General features: G+C 34.2%; 1 protein-coding gene across 1 annotated transcript in view; it reads left to right on the plus strand.

Moving 5' to 3' along the window:
* LOC123540407 (uncharacterized) overlaps positions 1 to 15,042 on the plus strand; it is a 201,922-nt gene that overhangs the window by 87,087 nt on the left and 99,793 nt on the right. The window lies entirely within an intron of this gene.

Here is a 15,042-nt window from a genome sequence, read left to right on the forward strand (position 1 = left end):
CGCCTTCAACAGTGCCTTTTTCTTGAAAAAAAAAACAAAACAATTGCCAACATTCAGATCATTACATTTCAAAAAGCGAGATATCCAAATTATAAATAATCTCACATTAATAATAAATTTTAGAAAGCAATTACGCCTTAAATGTTTAAAGATAAGAAAAATGAAATCAGTCCGCACGCAGAAGTATTCAATTGTTCGTTAACATAGTAATGACATGTATGTATCGGTGTGACGTTATCAACAAAAAGGGAAAACAATGATGTAAAGGTTGTGTCATTTTATAAAAGTACATATATTTCATTTCAACCAATAATTTGTCTTACACCTACATTTTTGTAACAATACTGAATGAGATTTTATAATTTCTGTCACGGTGTATTCAAAATACTTACTGAAAAGATTTTAGATTGCTTTAAAGTTAAGGTAAAGGTGACGTAATGACACTCGGCACTTTCCGTCTAATAACGTATATTGCCGTTACGTAATTCGGCATTCTGCGGTCGTACATGTAGCTGAACGTGACTTTCCGTAATAACCGAAGAGTGCCGAATTCGTATACAAAGATATACAATATTTCCCGATTATTATATAGAGGATATTTGTTTGTTTTGAGTGAATATGGAATATATCTCACTGAGAAGTGAGAAAATTTCAAATATTTTCACGAGCGCGTAGCGCGAGTGAAAATGTGAAAATTTTCTCACTTCGAGGTGAGATATATTCAATATTCACGAAAAACAAACAAATTTTCTTTTTATTTTACGCTCAATTACGTTGAGATGTGCATATTGCAACTGTTTTAATCTCAGCGCGGGAAACAGACGCGCGTAAACAGACATGACGTCAGACGTGCTGTGACGTTGGTTTAAACTTTATTTCAGCAAGTTTGACATACATGGTATACAACAATAAATAAATGAAACTAATGGATCGGAAAACAAGTTATTTAAAACTTATATAAATTCCTCTCCATATATGAAATAACTACAAATCATCAAATACCATATTGTCAGGAATCATGGCTAGTGATAACTAATTTTATATGACAAATAAGAATTATATAACATGGTTGTAATGCTATCTGTTTCTACTGAATTTTGTAAAATAAAAAGGAGTGTTGCTTGAATCAAGTATATACTCACGGTACCGGGGTGCGAATCGACAGAGCAGGGCCGAATTAGGTAGTAAACCTTTTTGTTGCGAGAATGTAACGCTGAACATCAACGATTAGAGATTTATTCTGCTCGAAAGAAAGCCTATCGTTGCCATTGAGAAGATTGTTTACTGACAATGGACATGGAGTATTTAAGAAAAACCTTTCACGAATTGTTTGATATTTACGACAACGAAGCAGGTAGTGATCGACAGTCTCAGTGTTTCCACAGGTGCAAAGAGCGGATTCAATTAAAGATCTTCTTTGGATGTCATAATTCAGAGAACTGCACCCAAGACGCAATCGAGTATGTAGAATTTGTCCCTTTCTAGAGCCACAGTTAAAAAGACGCACACAACATAAAGTTCCATTTTGTTTTATTTTTTGCTGCATAACGGTATGAAATTCTCTTTAAGTGAAATAATTTGAATCGAGAAATATACTATAAAGAACAAAGTGCGAAGACAATTTTCATCCTGTTTTAAGGAGGTAGGTTACCTTGATATTTGTATGTGCGCATGTCCAACCGGAAGCTAATGTGACGATTTACGACGACGTTTACGACAAACTAAATGTGTTTGTATATCCATTCTTCTTGAAATAAATCATGAACCTGCCTCCGATCTTATGTTTAATGGTTTAATAATGCAGAAATAATGAATGAATTGCCGCAGAAACGCTTCAAAACATTGTTGCCTTAAAATGACGTCATTAACGTCATGACGTTACGTGTCAGTTACCGCGCAAAATTAATAGCATTTATTTTGAAAGTACGTTATTCTGTGCTTTTTCTTTATTTGAACTATTTTTAAACAGCCATTATTTGCTAAAATATTTTTTATTAGTCTTTTACTCTGAAAAATAATCAATATTTTGCTTCTTTTATGTAATTATATTGAAATGTTATGCGGAATGTAAGAAAATGGATGATGTTAACTGATGTGATTGGGAATATAGTTGGGTGAAAGGTAACTTATTACGGCCATTTACAAATAAAAATTGGGCAGTTTGATTTGTTATACCTATTTCCCATTTTCCGTTGATAATTTGTTACTTAAATACTAAAACTAAGCTCTAAAATTGTTCAAATTTCAGTATAAAATTGTGATATCTTGAATTAAATTGATGTTACCATGGAAACGAAGCCCGTGACCTTTATGTCTAATTGTAAAATTCAAAAGCGTTGACACTGGTCTATTTAAGAAACACAGCTTCCGCTCTTTATTTTCATTTCAACAATATCCATGAGAATAATAGCAGCATGCAGAACGATTTTTCGATAAAAATATCAGACGACGGGCACTGCTGTAAGTATTTTAAGCTGTGAAATTTGTTTAAATAAATGCAATTCATACGAAAATATTACTTACGTTAGAAATAAGATGTTTTAAAGCTACATTAACAAGAAAGATACTTTTATATAATAATTTTCATAAGAAATTATGATAAAAAAACAACATATCAGCTATTTTAAACATCTCTGTTGCCATGGTTACTCTAAACTTTAAGAAAAACGTAGTACCATGTAAAGTTCTTGGTATTTTGCTAATCATATTACCCAAATAATCCATGTTGGTCAGTAACAGAATGGCACTGAAGCCGTCGAAAAACCCGTTTTCATACATAATTATTGAAAAAATGAGAGAAAATGCGTTACCATGGAAACACGAGCCCCGAGACATATACATTTTAAGCTTTTGTTAGAAAACTAATGCGCATACTAGTAAAACTATTAATTATTCAGACTTCAACGGATAACAATGAAACCAAAATACACTGAAAAGTGTTAAATATCCGTATTTTCCTTCTTCTTTCAATATAAAATACCTTAAGATGGTCATGTACTTCAAACCTGGATAAAAACTGTACTTGAAGGGACAGAGATAAACGGATTTGAGATTGTAGCAGTTAAAACATTAAATTACACGAAATACAGAAAATTGCTGCGGTTCAACTAATTTGAATTTACCCTGGTAACAAGGTAACCTACCTCCTTAAGCAAATAATTTAAAATTCATACACAATGTAATGAGGGGGCGGAGCTATATCTCTCACAGTGTGAAAATATAGATTTCATATTTTCACAGTGTGGGTGATGAGATATGGAAATATTTAACTGATAGAATACAGTATTTCATTAGTTAGCATAAAATAAAACGGGATCCTTTACCTCAAACTCTAAATGTTTAATTCTCATTTTTTGGTGAAAGAAAACTACCAAAAAGTAAATGACTTTAAGGATATGACATAAAGTATTTTAAAGCTTTTAGGAAATTTGAATAAAATCAGATATTATTTTCAGGAACAATATATAGCTGAACCTTGTATCATATGTTAACACGACAAAGATGTTATATGCCGGGCGAATTATAACATATATTCTAATACGGCTAACAATGCTTTAATCATCACAACGATGTTATGTTGACGTTACGTCAACGTGATATTTAGCGCCATGTACGCATCAAGAAATAGCGCTTTCAAATTTCATGAAATATTTTGCTTAATAACATGTTTAAACGAAATGTCGCATTGCACAAATGTTTTGATTAATTATACACATACTGATTTAGTTATTCGCTGTGCTGAATAATTCGCAATAATTTTCGCTCAAACTGAATTCTGCCGCAAGACGTATTACCGTTTCCGGTCCTGGCGTGTTTTAACAAACATGTGTCTACTATTGGCGCCATGCTTGGGCGAAGAAACAGTTCCATCATATTTGATATAAATTTTACAATAAATAACACAATTTATTAGAATCGAAATAATTTGTAGCAAAACAGTGCTTTATCACTATTTATACACTCTGGCAGGTTATACGTCGTCCGAAATAATTTCACTCGGGCTGCGCCCTCGTGGATTTATTACGCCCGACGTATAACCGCCCATCGTGTATAAATAGTGATAAAGCACTGTTTTGCTATGAATTATTTCTTAAATGAATTACTTACCTATGGCTTTTTTTCCAAGTGCAGTTGCTCCCAGTATGCAATGGCATAAAACACACTTGTAAGCTAACCAGTGTCCTACTTGTGGGATTAATACCATAAACAAAAGTAGTACGACAGCACCATACTCTGTATATTGTCCAATGCTCCTTATCACAGGAAGTGAGCGTAGTAATCTTGATGTCTTTAAAATATCTGCTTTCGTCATTATCTGAAAGAAAAGTAATGAATACTTACTAGTTTTAGATATTAAGTTCCTTTAAAACTATAAGCATTTTTATAATACTGGTATGATTCAGCAATATAAGATCTAATCCCTTCCTGAATTTATGGGCTTCAACTTGAAATGCAATTTTGTTCAGTCAAAACCTTTTCCGAAATTTTGCATATGCTTGGCCTAATATATATCACTGTCGTTGTGTATCTAGACTTTAAGTAAATATGCTTGGCCTAATGTATATCACTGTCGTTGTGTATCTAGACTTTAAGTAAATATGCTTGGCCTAATGTATATCACCGTCGTTGTGTATCTAGACTTTAAGTAAATATGCTTGGCCTAATGTATATCACTGTCGTTGTGTATCTAGACTTTAAGTAAATATGCTTGGCCTAATGTATATCACCGTCGTTGTGTATCTAGACTTTAAGTAAATATGCTTGGCCTAATGTATATCACTGTCGTTGTGTATCTAGACTTTAAGTAAATATGCTTGGCCTAATGTATATCACCGTCGTTGTGTATCTAGACTTTAAGTAAATACGCTTGGCCTAATGTATATCACCGTCGTTGTGTATCTAGACTTTAAGTAAATACGCTTGGCCTAATGTATATCACCGTCGTTGTGTATCTAGACTTTAAGTAAATACGCTTGGCCTAATGTATATCACCGTCGTTGTGTATCTAGACTTTAAGTAAATACGCTTGGACTAATGTATATCACCGTCGTTGTGTATCTAGACTTTAAGTAAATACGCTTGGCCTAATGTATATCACCGTCGTTGTGTATCTAGACTTTAAGTAAATACGCTTGGCCTAATGTATATCACCGTCGTTGTGTATCTAGACTTTAAGTAAATATGCTTGGCCTAATGTATATCACCGTCGTTGTGTATCTAGACTTTAAGTAAATATGCTTGGCCTAATGTATATCACCGTCGTTGTGTATCTAGACTTTAAGTAAATATGCTTGGCCTAATGTATATCACCGTCGTTGTGTATCTAGACTTTAAGTAAATATGCTTGGCCTAATGTATATCACCGTCGTTGTGTATCTAGACTTTAAGTAAATATGCTTGGCCTAATGTATATCACCGTCGTTGTGTATCTAGACTTTAAGTAAATATGCTTGGCCTAATGTATATCACTGTCGTTGTGTATCTAGACTTTAAGTAAATATGCTTGGCCTAATGTATATCACTGTCGTTGTGTATCTAGACTTTAAGTGCATATGCTTGGCCTAATGTATATCACTGTCGTTGTGTATCTAGAATTTAAGTGCATATGCTTGGCCTAATGTATATCACTGTCGTTGTGTATCTAGACTTTAAGTAAATATGCTTGACCTAATGTATATCACTGTCGTTGTGTATCTAGACTTTAAGTAAATATGCTTGGCCTAATGTATATCACCGTCGTTGTGTATCTAGACTTTAAGTAAATATGCTTGGCCTAATGTATATCACCGTCGATGTGTATCTAGACTTTAAGTAAATATGCTTGGCCTAATGTATATCACCGTCAATGTCTATCTAGACTTTAAGTAAATATGCTTGACCTAATGTATATCACTGTCGTTCTGTATCTAGACTTTAAGTAAATATGCTTGACCTAATGTATATCACTGTCGTTGTGTATCTAGACTTTAAGTAAATATGCCTGGCCTAATATATATCACTGTCGTTGTGTATCTAGACTTTAAGTAAATATGCTTGGCCTAATGTATATCACTGTCGTTGTGTATCTAGACTTTAAGTGCATATGCTTGGCCTAATATATATCACTGTCGTTGTGTATCTAGACTTTAAGTGCATATGCTTGGCCTAATGTATATCACTGTCGTTGTGTATCTAGACTTTAAGTGCATATGCTTGGCCTAATATATTACTGTCGTTGTGTATCTAGACTTTAAGTACATATGCTTGGCCTAATGTATATCACTGTCGTTGTGTATCTAGACTTTAAGTAAATATGCTTGGCCTAATGTATATCACTGTCGTTGTGTATCTAGACTTTAAGTAAATATGCTTGGCCTAATGTATATCACTGTCGTTGTGTATCTAGACTTTAAGTAAATATGCTTGGCCTAATGTATATCACTGTCGTTGTGTATCTAGACTTTAAGTAAATATGCTTGGCCTAATGTATATCACTGTCGTTGTGTATCTAGACTTTAAGTAAATATGCTTGGCCTAATGTATATCACTGTCGTTGTGTATCTAGACTTTAAGTAAATATGCTTGGCCTAATATATATCACTGTCGTTGTGTATCTAGACTTTAAGTGCATATGCTTGGCCTAATGTATATCACTGTCGTTGTGTATCTAGACTTTAAGTGCATATGCTTGGCCTAATGTATATCACTGTCGTTGTGTATCTAGACTTTAAGTGCATATGCTTGGCCTAATGTATATCACTGTCGTTGTGTATCTAGACTTTAAGTGCATATGCTTGGCCTAATGTATATCACTGTCGTTGTGTATCTAGACTTTAAGTAAATATGCTTGGCCTAATGTATATCACTGTCGTTGTGTATCTAGACTTTAAGTAAATATGCTTGACCTAATGTATATCACCGTCGTTGTGTATCTAGACTTTAAGTAAATATGCTTGACCTAATATATATCACCGTCGTTGTGTATCTAGACTTTAAGTAAATATGCTTGACCTAATATATATCACCGTCGATGTGAATCTAGACTTTAAGTAAATATGCTTGACCTAATGTATATCACTGTCGTTGTGTATCTAGACTTTAAGTGCATATGCTTGGCCTAATGTATATCACTGTCGTTGTGTGTATATGCTTGGCCTAATATATATCACTGTCTTTGTGTATCTAGACTTTAAGTGCATATGCTTGGCCTAATATATATCACTGTCGTTGTGTATCTAGACTTTAAGTAAATATGCTTGGCCTAATGTATATCACTGTCGTTGTGTATCTAGACTTTAAGTAAATATGCTTGGCCTAATATATATCACTGTCGTTGTGTATCTAGACTTTAAGTAAATATGCTTGGCCTAATGTATATCACTGTCGTTGTGTAGCTAGACTTTAAGTAAATATGCTTGGCCTAATATATATCACTGTCGATGTGTATCTAGACTTTAAGTAAATATGCTTGACCTAATCTATATCACTGTCGTTGTGTATCTAGACTTTAAGTAAATATGCTTGGCCTAATGTATATCACTGTCAATGTGTATCTAGACTTTAAGTAAATATGCTTGGCCTCATATATATCACTGTCGTTGTGTATCTAGACTTTAAGTAAATATGCTTGGCCTAATGTATATCACTGTCAATGTGTATCTAGACTTTAAGTAAATATGCTTGACCTAATATATATCACTGTCGATTTGAATCTAGACTTTAAGTAAATATGCTTGGCCTAATGTATTTCACTGTCAATGTGTATCTAGACTTTAAGTAAATATGCTTGACCTAATATATATCACTGTCGATGTGAATCTAGACTTTAAGTAAATATGCTTGGCCTAATGTATTTCACTGTCGTTGTGTATCTAGACTTTAAGTAAATATACTTGGCCTAATATATATCACTGTCGATGTGAATCTAGACTTTAAGTAAATATGCTTGGCCTAATGTATTTCACTGTCGTTGTGTATCTAGACTTTAAGTAAATATGCTTGGCCTAATATATATCACTGTCGATGTGAATCTAGACTTTAAGTAAATATGCTTGGCCTAATGTGTTTCACTGTCAATGTGTATCTAGACTTTAAGTAAATATGCTTTACCTAATATATATCACTGTCGATGTGAATCTAGACTTTAAGTAAATATATGCTTGGCCTAATCATATATATCAATGTCTACCTAGCCTTTAATTAAGTACATATTCTCGGCCTAATATATATCACTGTCGATGTGTACCTAGCCTTTAAGTACATATTCTTGGCCTAATGTATATCACTGTCGATGTGTATCTATACTTAAAGTAACAGGCTTGGCCAAAATATTTTACTGAAGATGTGTATCTAGACTTTAAGTAAATATGCTTAGCCTAATATATATATATCACTGTCCGACAGTGATATATATATATTAGGCTAAGCATATTTACTTACATCGGCGATGAATAACTTATGTTTAGGTATATATGCCTGGTCTTATATAATATTATATCACTGTCGATGTATATATCACTGTGTAACTTTTGTTCTTTTTTTGTTTGATTTAACGTCGCACCGACACATGATAGGTCATATGTCGACTTTTCCAGCTTTAATGGTGGAGGAAGATCCAAGGTGCCCCTCCGTACATTATTTCATCACGAGCGGGCACTTGGGTAGAACCACCAAACTTCCGTTAGCCAGTTTGATGGCTTCCTCAATGAAGAGTTCAACACCCCGAGTGAGGCTCGAACCTACATCGATGAGGGGCAAGTGATTTGAAGTCAGCGACTTTAACCACTCGGCCGCGGAGGCCCCTGTAACTAAACTTTAAGTGCGTATGTTTGGCCTAATATATAACACTGTCTATATGTAACTAGACTTTAAGAACATACCTGTAACTACGGACACATGTATTTCTCAATCGCATGGAAGCAAAAGTAACAGTTGTTCTGCGGTGGGTCTTTAAAGAACACTTACATTTACCACAACCATATAGTTTCCAGGTTACATTAAAATTGCATAGTACTGATCAGTATAAAGACGGCCTTATTCATTATGTGTATGAAAAAAAAACCACACGAGTAAGAGTGGATTCGTGAAAAGGATGAACGAACCCAAACCATAGTTTCTTAATCTTAACCATATAGGTAATGTTTTTTTTTTTCATTAACGAAAATAACATCAGCAAAACAACTAAAACACTGAACTGGCGAAACCTAAATGTACTCATTTCACACAGATTTTGCAAAATCCACTCGGTATCAGTTGAGTCATTACAAGTATCTCGGAGACTGAATCATTTTTGTGTCAGTAAAAGTGATATTACCTCTATATATATATTATTAAATATAGATTTTCCTTTGACCTTTGGTAGTTTCATTACCAAGATCTCATTAAAAACAGCGTTGATGTTCTTTAACGTCACACCGACATAACTACTTGTCCTTAATAATAATGACCATATTCACATTCAATTCATATTATGATTAATTAAAATTCCCACTTTTTGAAAACAAACTGTATTTTCAAGTGATAGCAAATATTGGTACAAATTTCACAATAATATATATAACTTATTCTATCCCATATTCAAAAAAAAAACCAACAACATACCAAAGTCATTAGTACCACTATCAAAATAACTTTCTGTGCGTTATAAAATTTCGGAGGCCGGAATAAAAGTGATTTCTCCCAACTTCCGTCCATAGGAAACCAGTTCCTTCTTTACTTCTGCTTCTTTTAGATATTCTGTATCAATATTCACGCCCTTTTTCACTGTGTTTTTCCTGCTGCTATTCAAGCTATTTGGTTAGCGAGCTGCTGTATTGACCGTTATGTCCCTGGTTCAGGCGATCTGTCTGTAACTGACCGTTAATAGTCCCAGGTAGGCGTGCCTGCAGTAGTGGACCGTTAATGACCCAGGATAGGCTAAGCTGGCTGTACTGACCGTTAGTTGTGCCCAGTTAGGCGACTGCTGTAATTGACTGGTCGTTAATGTCCCAGGTTATGCGGTCTGCTGTATTGACCGTATGTCCCAGGTTTGGCGGGCTGCTGTACTGACCGTTAACAAGTGTCCCATGTTAAGGCGAGCTGCCTGTACTGACGTTAATGTCCAGGTAGGCGAGCTGCTGTACTGACCGTTAATGTCCCAGCGTTGAAGAACATAACGTTTTTAGCTCTAAAAGATGACAGCAATATATCATTAAAATAAAACTGAATTCTGAATTCCCTAAAGAGTATGCTTTCTATTTATTTATTTCATGCAAACAAAAGATTGGCAATGTCTGCAAGCTTCAATCTGCGGACTGGTAAAAGAAAAAATGTCTCTTAAACCGCCTCGAACAGCCACGTGGTAGAGCGTCCGCACCGAGTGCTGAAGTCGTGGGTTCGATTCCTAGCCACTTCTTACAAAGACGTGAAAAATGGTACAATAATAATAATAATAATAAATAAAGCCTTTATTTTAACGAGGAAAACTCAGTTTGACGAATAAAACACATCAATCTTCCATGAGGCCCTCAAAACAAATACATAACATATACATCCTAAAATATTTACTTGGTACATTGTAACATATAGAAACAGACAAAGTGCATTTTAATACCAGGATTTTTGTTTATACTATAACTATACGAAGTGCAATATATAAATATTAAGTATTATGATGTGTTGTGGCCAAGCTAGTATAGTGATTTGAATTGGCCCCCTAAAGATGGATGCTCTTTTTATATGACTTGGTAAGGAATTCCCAGATAGTAGCACCAGAATAAGTAAAACTTTTTTAAAATAAATAGGTTCAGTTTTCGGTCGAGGAAGGTAAAGCTGAAATAGAATCTGACCTCAAATTCGAGCATTGTATGACATTATATCAAAGCTAAATGTAAAATGAATTTCTGAGGTAAATAGGTGCTTGGATCGTTTAGACTTTGTACATTAAAACTGCTTTTTGATATATTACCCGCTCGCGGAAAAGTCATCCCAGTTTAATTCCTCGAAATAATTCAGCAGATGGTATCGAAGTCTTATCAAGTAATAGGCGAGCTGCACTTTTTTGAAACTTAACAATTTTGTCTTCTAATGAATTAGAATCAGCTTCCCCATATACACACAGTAATCGAAGTGAGGCATTATTAAGAGTTATAGAACATTTTCCCTCATACGTACAGAAAAGATATACTTTGATGCGAGACAACATGGTATAAAAGTGAAATGCATTTTTTCAAAATATTATCAACAGGTTTAATTCCAAGACAAATCATTTCAAAGTAACCCGAGTAACTTTTTCTTTCGTACTGCAGCTAGAGTATCATCTCTGAAATGAATTACTAGTACACTGGGGGATCGCATATACTTGCTGACTTTAATGTGTTGATGCAACATACATTACTTTGGTTTTTGCAGGTTTTATCTCCATTGCATTAGACTGACAACACCATGCATCAACATTTTTACTAAATATTTGGATAATGTTTTCAGTCACATTTTCAAGAATTATTTCGATGATGATATGGTTTATCGTCTGCAAAAAATATCTGTGAAATGCCAAAGAAACCGATACGGGAAGGTCATTTATGTATAATAAAAATAGCAATGGGCCCTAGCACCGAACCATGAGGAACCCTGATGTTACTATGGCTGGATCTGAATATACACCAGAAATGAAGGGTATTGCTGAGTCCTGTAAGTAAATAAGATGAAAACCAAGAAACAGTGGAATCATGCAAACCATCTGAATTTAATTTATGTACCAAGATGTCATGATTTAGTAAGTCAAAATGCCCATAGACATGTCAAGAAATATAGTCCCCAACTATTTCATTTTGTTCCAATGCAGTGATCCAGTCATCTAAAGTTTCGCAAGGGCTGTTTGACAGTAGATTGAATACATCTGATAATCTCCACAGTGGAATACATCTGATAATCTCGTGACGTTTTTAAACCGATATGCATTTGGCATATCTCATTTATGAACCCCGTTTTTTTTTTTTAGTTTTTGCTTTGGGTTTTTGCAATATAGCCGGCACTTTATATGATACAGAAAGAAATGTTTGTGATTCATTTATTTCATACAATTTATTAAACTTTCAGCAATGTTTTCAATATTAAATACCATTTGTTCACAAGGGATTTTGTTAATTGCTCTTTAATTCCCTGGATTATGGTCCTGTGGTGTCAATGAAGTCCACCCAGCCAGCATGACTATATCAGCCCGATATAGGTATAATGTCGGCAAAATGTACCGATGTCGGGCCGAACGTCGGGTCGTTGTGGTGAGGTGAGTTAGGTTTTAACGCGAATCGACACAAACTTATCATATACGCCGAGATTGACCGTTGAACTGCCGAGCAAATAATAGAAATCGGTAGATCGAACATCAATCAGTGTAACTATTTCGTAAGTCGGCATTGACATAGGGCGGGCCGATATTGGATCTCTATATAGCTACTATTTTCAAAATGATACTGTAAACGTGAAAAAGTACTCTTAATTGCTTATCCTGTGTGCTAATTTAATTAAGCGAATTGAATGTATCCAGATTTTAATCAAAATAGGTTTCCAAACAAAAATGTGTAGACGGTATTTATCAAATTTTATATGTAATAAAGGGAGGTTATAATTAAGATGTATTTTTATTTTATGTAGAATGCCGCCATAGAAATATTTATATTTACAAAAAAAAAATGAAAATATAAATACAGTCAAACTCGCTTAAAATGAACTCATCCGGACCTAAGAAATATGTTCGTATCAAAAGAAATTCGAGTTAAAATGGATGTATTACTCACGGGATAATTTGTCCGAGCAAGTTGGGCAGTAATCACCGGTATCAATCGTGACCAGATTCCCATATATGGAAGTATTTAATAGTTTTAAACTGATTAAGTTAATTTATTATATGTAACATTGAAATTACTCATTACTTTTAATGTCAGAGCGCCAAATTATACCACCGCTAGCAATGTTTCTATCATGCAAGCTTGTACTATATCATAATCAATCTTAGAGGATAAAAATTTGTTTTTTTGTAAGGCAGAACGACGCGCCTACCTGTATCGACACTAGATCTGGATAAAACTATCTTTAGCTGAGTGATTTTTACATATTTGTATGAATTTGTGCGACGGATACAGATTTTGCGTAAAAGTAATCGGCTGCTGTTACGTCAGTGCGGGCGGGCAAACGCGGACTATCGCTAAGTTAGGTTGTAAAGCATTTCACCACTGGTCGGTGTTGAACATAGCCTGTGAAAATATTATTATCGAAATACCGGCGAGCATAGGAATACTGCGAGGCATAGGTTCCAATCCACTCTACATTCAACAACAACAATGGCGGACACTGTCGAGTATGCCGGAGTAACGGTATGAGAATCTGCAAATATTCCTGTTACAGTTGATAACAGAGTTTGAATTTTACTATGTTTTGTTACCAGTGTCTATAGGTTTTCCATCCGTAAATGTTTTCTTAGTGTTTAACCCTTTCCTGAGTGCATTTTGACCAGGCTATGGATGTAACACAGCTCTACTGAAATAATTGAAGATTGGAAAATATTTTTTTAGACAAAAATCAGTATCAGCAGCAAATTCTTATGGATCTCTCAAAGGCCTTTGACTGCCTACCTTCAGATCTGTTGCTTTTGAAAAATGAAACATTATGGTGTTCTCAATCACTCATTGAATACTTATGAAAGTTATCTATCTGATAGAAATCATGTGTAAAAATTGGGAAGATTTTAGGCGGACTATCAGAATATATGTAAAGGGTTCCGCAGGATCCAAAAATCTGGACCAATTTGTTTAAAAACATATTTATTAATGATTCTTTTATTTTATTGACTAGAAGTCAGTTATATAACTGATGATAACACTCTTTCCTATTCAAGCCCCGTCTGACAGAGTTTATCTCAATACACTGGAGAATGATAGTTTAATAACTCTTATAGAATGGTTTTTCAAAAACTCAAATGAAAGCGAATCCAGAAAAGTTACCAGGCTATAGGCTTTGGCAAAAAAACAACAACAATCAGCAGAAAATTAAATTCAAATTTCAGAATAAAGAAATATCATGTGAAGGCGAAGTAAAACTACTTGGTGTTAATATAGATTTTTGTTAAATTTTTATTCATCATGTGTCTATTTTATGTAGAAAAGCTTCAAGGCAATTTTATATGTTTTCAAAGGTTAGAAACAGCTTTAAATAAACTAGGTAGATTAACTGTTTACTATTTCTATTGTAAATGTCAAACTTTAATTACGGCCCTCTGAGCTGGCATTTTACTAGTGAAGTCAACACAAGGAAAAATAGAGAAAATACAGAAAGGGCATTAAGATTTATATATGAAGACTACCCTAGTACTTATGAACAATTATTAGAAACATCAGACTTATTCTTTAAAAGTTAGAAGGCTAAGAACCATTGCTCTAGAAAAACATACAAAATTTTGAACAAAAAGTCTCCTGAATATTTACATGATCTTTAAATATAAAAATGTTCACTATAATATTAGATGACACTCAACTGGTTTAGGTACCGCAACTAGAACAGACAGGTAGGGTTAAAAAAAAATAAAAAAAACATTCCGTATGCAGTGCTGGCCAGCTATGGAATCATCCCCTGATTGAATTTTCGAAAAACATATCCTCTTTAGGTCACTTTCGCACTTTTAATTATTTCCTGAAGGGAGAGAACTGTGCCTGCTCATCAATGTGGAGCGACATAGGGTATCGATTTCCATAAACTTGGTGGTCGACATACTAGCGTTACTGTTTTCCTGCTCATTTTTTTATTTCTATTAAAGTTTCCTCCTTAGCATGTCTTGGTACTCGCTTTTGTCCCAGTTATGTTTGTTAAACGGCAGTAATTATTGCTTTATTTTAATTACTGCTTTTATACTTTCTTATTTAGTTTGCCTATGTTTGTTTTGTTTTTTTTTTTTTTTTGGATTTGGCAATGTAAAACAGATGTATGTGCTTGTGCTTACACCTGCTTTTGAGCTACACTGCTCAAATTACTTATGTGCTGTGTAACTATTTGTAGGTGTGTCCCGTGTATATTGCCTATTTGTTTGCAGTGTGA

Source organism: Mercenaria mercenaria, chromosome 16 (genome assembly GCF_021730395.1).
Source record: "Mercenaria mercenaria strain notata chromosome 16, MADL_Memer_1, whole genome shotgun sequence".
In the NCBI taxonomy this organism is placed as follows: domain Eukaryota; kingdom Metazoa; phylum Mollusca; class Bivalvia; order Venerida; family Veneridae; genus Mercenaria; species Mercenaria mercenaria.